We start from the raw sequence: 7,356 nt of genomic DNA, 5'->3' as shown, positions 1-7,356 counted from the left end.
CACATATACGTACACACGTGGATACACACACACATGCACACACACACACACACACACACACACACACACACACACACACATACAGGGCACACACACAGAGACCATAAACACATACACACACACACACACACACACACACACACACACACACACACAAACACAATCACAAACAAACACACACACACACACACACACACACATTCTACTGGCGCAACAACCATCCTGACATCAAGGTACAGCACAGCGTCTCATCGCACTCTTTCATCCCCCTCGTTTCCTTTTCCCCCGTTCCTCCTCTCATCCGTCTCCTTTCCTTCCATCCCCCCCTCCTCCCTCGTTTTCTCCTTCCATCCCTTCTTCCCTTGCCTCATAGACCTGCTCCTGTCACTTCGGTAAAGCAAGGCCCATCATAGCAGGCCCCAGCGCGCTTTGGTGACTCACGTGTGCTCTGTGTGTGTGTGTGTGTGTGTGTGTGTGTGTGTGTGTGTGTGTGTGTGTGTGCACTCATCAATCTAGAAGGGGGGAAACAAATTGGTTTGTTTTTACTACTCTGCCCCATGCCCTGTGAGATCTTCTAGGCAACTGTCAGAACATGCTTGTGTCACTCACGCACCCTTAAGCAGTCATTTTTTATGTTGTGTGTGTGTGTGTGTATGTGTGTGCATGTGCGCATGTGTGTGTGTGTCTGTGTACGTCCGTGTGTGTGTGTGTGTGTGTGTGTGTGTGTGTGTGTGTGTGTGTGTGTGTGTGTGTGTGTCAGAGTGGGGATAGTGTGGCATATAATTCCATTCTTGTATAATGTGTGTGTGGTCTTATACTGACTGTACTGTATATTGAATATAATTGTTTGAGTCTGAGTCTGTATGCAAAACACACACAGACACACACACACACACACAGACACACATAGACATAGACACACACACACACACACACACACACACACACACACACAGACACACAGACACACACAAGGTCATGAGCAATGGGCAAGCTTTGAAATGAGCAATAATGAGGTCTAATAAGTGGGCATGCGGCTGCTGCGCAGCAGGTTCCGGCCAATTGCTCGGAGTTAGGAGACCGCGGCCAGTGCACATCACAAGAGCCCAGCTAAGCTAGCTGTGTCTCCGCTACCACCTTATCATCCTCTTCCTCTTCCTCTTCGTTATCCGCGCTAACATTCCACCCCGGTCTCACTCTTTTACATATCCTTAAATATCACCCGGAGATCTTTGGAGCATACAGTATCTCATTGACTGAACTACTGTACCATACATCTCAGTTTTACATGCGGTACATATAGTGTTTGTATATAGTACATATAGGCATTTGTCATATAGGCATATAGCACCCATAGCTACTTGTCTTTGCCAGTTATTTTGCCTCTTATGCAGTGGTATGACAAAAGGAAATTGGCTGTCATTCAATTTTGTTTTCATTCAATTAAAATATATTTTTAAAAGAGTTACATTTATTTAGCTGCACTTTGTTTTTTGGTAATTGATAATTGATTGAAGTAAAAATACATTTTGAAGGACTCTACAGCATGGTTTCAAATATGCCTAAAACTTCTGCACCCTACTTTACGTGTCGTTTCGTGGACACGTCTGTTTGTGATAATCTCATCCGCAGATTTCCTGGAGAGTGCAAATCACTTGCAGCTTCAGACGCACTCCAAATCGTTTCCTCTGATCTAATTTAGTCAATTAGTTTACACAACACCCACCACCAGCCAATACAGGGGGCAATCAGTTCAGACGAGGAGGCATGATGATATCAGAGGCGCCTTTTTAGGATCAGGACCTTCAGGATTTCATAAAAAAATAAATATTTGTCTTTTTCTAGCTTCAAAACACATAGGAACAAAGCAAGCCACAATTGAAAGCTGAAGGCTGTACGAGCTCTTCTGGTTGCCATGTGACTGGTACACAATCATGCTAATGAGGGGGCCTGTGTGGTTAGATTAGTGATGCCTGAACCCTGACTGGAGTTCATTTTGATCTCTTCTCTGTGGCTCACCCAAGGCGTGGAGTTCCACAGCAGCCATTTGGGAACAGCAGGGAACCCAAACACACACACACACACACACACACACACACACACATTCCCCTTCTACATCCCTCGCCAATTCATCCAGCAGTCACACATGAGAGGAAATGTCTGGGTGTATCTGTGTGCATCTGTGTGTATCTGTATGTATCAGTGTGTGTGTGTGTGTGTGTGTGTGTGTGTCAGTGTGTTTGTGCCATGCTCAGCCTATTCGTGCGTGTGTGTGTGTCGGTTATGTAAAAGAATAAGTCAAATAAAGAGTGTGTAGAGGTGAGGAAAGATGAGAGGGGAGGAGAGGAGAGAGGGGAGGAGAGGAGAGGAGAGGAGAGGAGAGGAAAGAGGGGAGGAGAGGAGAGGAGAGGAGAGGAGAGGAGAGGAAAGAGGGGAGGAGAGGAGAGGAGAGGAGAGGAGAAGAGAGGAGAGGAGAGGAGAGGAGAGGAGAGGAGAGGAGAGGAGAGGAGAGGTGGGGTGGCGGTTCTGGAGTCCCCAGAGATTGACATTGTCATCATACATTAAATAGCACTCCAGGTCTGTCTAAACAACTGCTCATTAATAAACAATGAAGGCTGGTTAAATATAGTGCTTTCCCTCCCCTCCCTTCCTCTCCTTGCCTCGTTCTATGTTCAAAAACACAGAGAAGCTTCAGCACCCTGGAGAGCGACCATCTCTTGGCCTCCTTAAAGAGGACGTTATAAAGCGCACACTTCATGTCTAAGATGGACCGAAATGCAAAACACAAACACATTATTCAACAAGATGGCAAAGGGAGGTAGATACTGTATGGTGAAACGCTAGAGCAATATGGGCAAGGAGTTCATAAATGTTCATAGAATGATGCAAAAGAAGGAGACCAAAACAAAGATTACGAGGAAGATGATGAGTGTGTGGATGGAGAGAAGACAAACGAGAGCATGGATGGAGAGATGACAAACGAGTGTGTGGATGGAGAGATGACAAACGCGTGTGTGGATGGAGAGATACAGTCACAAACGTCAGGGACACAGAGAGGGAAAGGATAGTGAGAGACGGATTGAAAGAACAAGAGAGAGCATGCATTGGGAACAACATTACATAAATAAGCGTGAGTGATAGAAAGCATAGAGAGAGAGAGAGAGAGGGAGAGAGAAAGAAGATGCATGAGTGTGTAGAGGACAGAGAGAAGAGAGAGAAAGAGAGGAAATAGAACCATGAGTGTAAAGCAGACAGAGAGAAGAGAGAGAGAGAGAGAGAGAGAGAGGAAGATGCATGCGAGTAGAGAGAGAGAAAAAGAGAGAAAGAAGATGCATGAGTGTAGAGAACAGAGAAAGAGAGAGAGAGAGAGAGAGCTCAGGGGGAAGACAAACAGAGTGCAGGGAGCCTTGTGGTGAATGACTGCTCCAGCGCCGACATCCCTTCCGCGTGGCCTCGCGGTAAACAGGGGGCCGCTCCGTAAACACCACCTCTGGAGTCTAAAGCCCTGACCTTATCCCTGGCTCCACCGCTAAACTCCGCTAACCTCCCCTCCCCTTTGCCCCAGCGCAGGGCGTTCGCTCGCGCCGTCCATCCATCTCGACCGAGGCAGGGCGAAACTGTAATATTCATTTTCCCGGCGATTGTCAAAGGTCAGGGGGATGCTTTATGGGAGGGCTGGCGAGAGAGAGAGAGAGAGAGGAGGACGAGAGGGTGGGGAGAGAGAGATGAATAGAGAGAAGGGAGCGAGAGGAACGCAGCCAAGGTGAGCGAAGGAGATGAATTAAAGAGAGAAAGGGAGGGACAGAGAGAGAGGGAGAGAGAGAGGGGGGAGAGAGAGAGAGAGAGAGAGAGAGAGAGAGAGAGGGAGAGAGGGAATAAAAGCGATTGGGAGATACTGTAGGAGGAGAGAGGAAGGCAATGAGATAGACATGGATAAATGAAGGGAGAGGAACGGAAGACGGCAAATGAATGAGGGATCTCGAGCGGTGGAGAGAGAGAGAGAGACAGGGGGAGGGGGTAAATAATCGTGTGAGGAAGAGGGAAGAGGAGAGGAGAGAGGAGTTTTGGGCACCATATGGTCAACATTTAGAGAGTGGATGAAAGATGGATGGAGAGAAGTTAGAAGGCAGAGAGGGTGGAAGGGAGGAAGGGAGGGGCGACTCCATCCAGCTGCACAACCTGGAGACAGAGCGAGGGAAGGAGAGAGCAGAAAAGAGGACAACAGAGACAGCGAACGAGAGAAGTAAAAAGAGAGACACAGAGAGTGTGCGATAAAAGAGGAGAAGAGGAGAAACGAGGGACAGAGAGGGACCGAGACACGGGACGAGAGAGCGATCAGACAAGATAAGTCCACGGCCGTGTCGGTTCCCCCCCCCCCCCCCCCCTCTCCTCTCCGTCCGCCTCCACTCTGGCTGGCTGGCTGCAGGGCGGTCCTGAGGAGAGTGAAGGTCAGGAACGCCGGGATCCTGGGAGGCCGCCAGATGGTGGGGCTCCGCGCTCCGCACACACACACACATACACACACACACACACAAACACACACACACACATACATACACACAAAACACACACACACTAACACACACACAAACACACACTCACAAACACATACACACACACACACACACGCGCACACACACACACACACACACACACACACACACACACACACACACACACACACACACACACACACACACACACAGTGAGCGCAGCCAAGAGAGGAGCAGGGTGAGGCGTGGTGAGGTACGGGGACGCCCTCACCCCTCACCCCTATTTTTGGGGAGGTGACGGGGAGGTGCCTGCTTTCTCCGCAGGAGGGGAGGGAGGTGTTTGGCACGTTGGCACGGAGGGGTGGCGGGTACGCAAAGAGCAAAAGGAGATGGATGGAAGCACGGCACCCACTTGACCTTAGCTTTGCCATCGCCACCATCATCATGACTACCGCCAATTACCGGCAGTGGAGGTAATTATTGGGGAGGTGCGCGCCCGCGGTCCCTGGCATTGTGTCACAGTCAAGAGCCTGGGAGCCCGCGCAGCGCTGCTAGCATGGGTTGCTATGGATACCGGATGAGAGGAAGAATAGATGAGTGAGGTTGGATTGGGGGGGGGTGTTGAAGGAGAACAGGAATAGGAGAAGGAGGAGAGGAGAAGCATAAAACAAAACAAAAACAAGAAGAAAAGAGACAATCTTGATAAATGAATAACGGAGAACAAAGACTGAAGAACGAAGAACGTGAGGCCATCTGCAAGGCAACACACACACACACACACAGAGAGAGAGAGAAGAGTGAAGTGGAGTTGCATCAGACAGAAGTTCAAAAACGATGCAAGGGAAACCGCGAGTACACAACCATGATTCAGATGTTAGCTCCGTCAACGCTCACGATCTTTACTGCTAAGTATTCTCTTCCAAAGGAAAAAAAAACACACAAAAAATGCCTCTCATCTCTCGTAAAGCTACCAAAGTCTCCTAAAGCTACACCATCAGACGGCGTTCTCTCTCCTCTCACAAGACCCGTCAGTCAGGCTAAGCTGCCGTGCCTCATCATCGTTCAGGACCTCTGCCACCCTAATGCTCGTATAACCCCTTTCCGTTTCCCCCGGGGGGAGCGTACGCCGAGAGAAGGCGTTGGGGAAAGATTTTGAGGAAACGATTTTTTGGGGCGCGAGAAGCGATCACGCGCCAGGACACATCGAGGGGTAATGATCCGGTGCTTTTCAAAGCATTACACAGCTCGCGCTGCACGCACGGCACACCAGCGTGCCCCTCTCCCTCCACCAACATCCACACACACAGAGGAGCAAGGGGGACTGGGGCTATGCAGGCAGAGAGAGAGAGAGAGAGAGAGAGAGAGAGGGAGAGAGAGAGAGAGAGAGAGAGAGTGAGAGAGAGAGAGAGGGGGGAGGGAGAGGGAGAGAGAGAGAGAGAGAGAGAGAGAGAGAGAGAGAGAGAGAGGGAGAGAGAAAGAGAGAGAGAGAGGGAGAGAGAAAGAGAGAGAGAGAAAGAAAGAGAGGGGGGGGTGGGGGTGGGGAGCGGTGGTTGTCAGACTACGGCTTCCAAAGGTCCACGGCAGGTCTTGGGGGATGAGGCTTTTAAACCAGATGTCTCCTGACACTTCAACCTAGCCCCGCTGCCAAAAGCTACTGGTCATTTTGTTTGGAGCACACACACACACACACAGAGAGAGAGAGAGACACCCACACACACACTCTCACACACGCCCACACACCTACATGTGACAGGTTACATAAGCAGTCAGAGCGCATCCTTCCTTTGAGTGCTCTGCCCCGTCTGGGCTGATTCGGCGCGACACATTTAAACCCCGGCTCTCGCCCCCCCCCCCAGGTTGGGTAGTGGAGTGTGTTTGGGGTATCACTCGGTGGTGTGCTTGTGTTTGAGTATGTGTGTGTGTGTGTGTGTGTGTGTGTGTGTGCTTGTGTTTGAGTGTGTGTATGTGTTTGAATGTGTGTGTGTGTGTGCATATATGTGTGTGCTCGTATGCTGCGGAGGGACGGCATTCTGACACACTGACTCACTCGCCTACATTCTCTTAACTGAAACCTTCCCACCTTCCCCACAGACCGACACTGACCAAGGCTGACTAATAAAAATTAAACAATAATGACCAAAGAGGGGCCTCTCTCCATGCATGCACACACCAGTCTGTTGGATGTTGAATAACAGAAAAATATTGCCTCTGAAGAGCCCGAAGAAAATATTTCAATCAAATGGCTCTTTTAAGTCAAGTACAGTACCTCTTACATTTCCATGCTTTCAGATATGTTATTTGTAATAGCCTGTTAGATTAATGACAATCTCATCATCAAAAGCAAAAGCGGCTTAATGAATTTACATAATTTCTGTTTGAAGGGCCACTAGAAGTTGCTGGAGCGCTCCCTTACTAACAAAAACGTATACAAGGCACAGTAAGGTGAGCAGTTCTAATGACTGTTCTCTAAAGCTGCATTGGGCAATGCAACTTTATCTATCAGAGTCACCTATATGTGTGTTTTACTGGCCTCCCGACTCCACTGCCCAGCAGTCCTGTGGATGAGACGGGCCTGTAGCGCAGCCCCTTCTACAGATAGCAGCTAGTGCCCAACAAATTGCCATCTCATCTCTGGGTTGGACGCAGGCCCCCACCGTGCATCAAAGCTATTTCTGATGTTTTTGTCTCGCATTCATTTCATCATTGATTTTGTAAGGAATATGATTTGGGTGGTGGTGGTGGTGGTGGTGGTGGTGGTTGGCTTCATGCTGGCTCTGAGATAGCGGTGTAATATTTGTAAGGGACTATAGGAGTTTGCTGGAGCTCTCCTCTGGTGCCACGTCTCATTAAATCCTATACTGAC

This window comes from Sardina pilchardus, chromosome 21 (genome assembly GCF_963854185.1).
Source record: "Sardina pilchardus chromosome 21, fSarPil1.1, whole genome shotgun sequence".
Lineage (NCBI taxonomy): Eukaryota > Metazoa > Chordata > Actinopteri > Clupeiformes > Clupeidae > Sardina > Sardina pilchardus.
Note: the sequence above shows the minus strand (reverse complement) of the source record.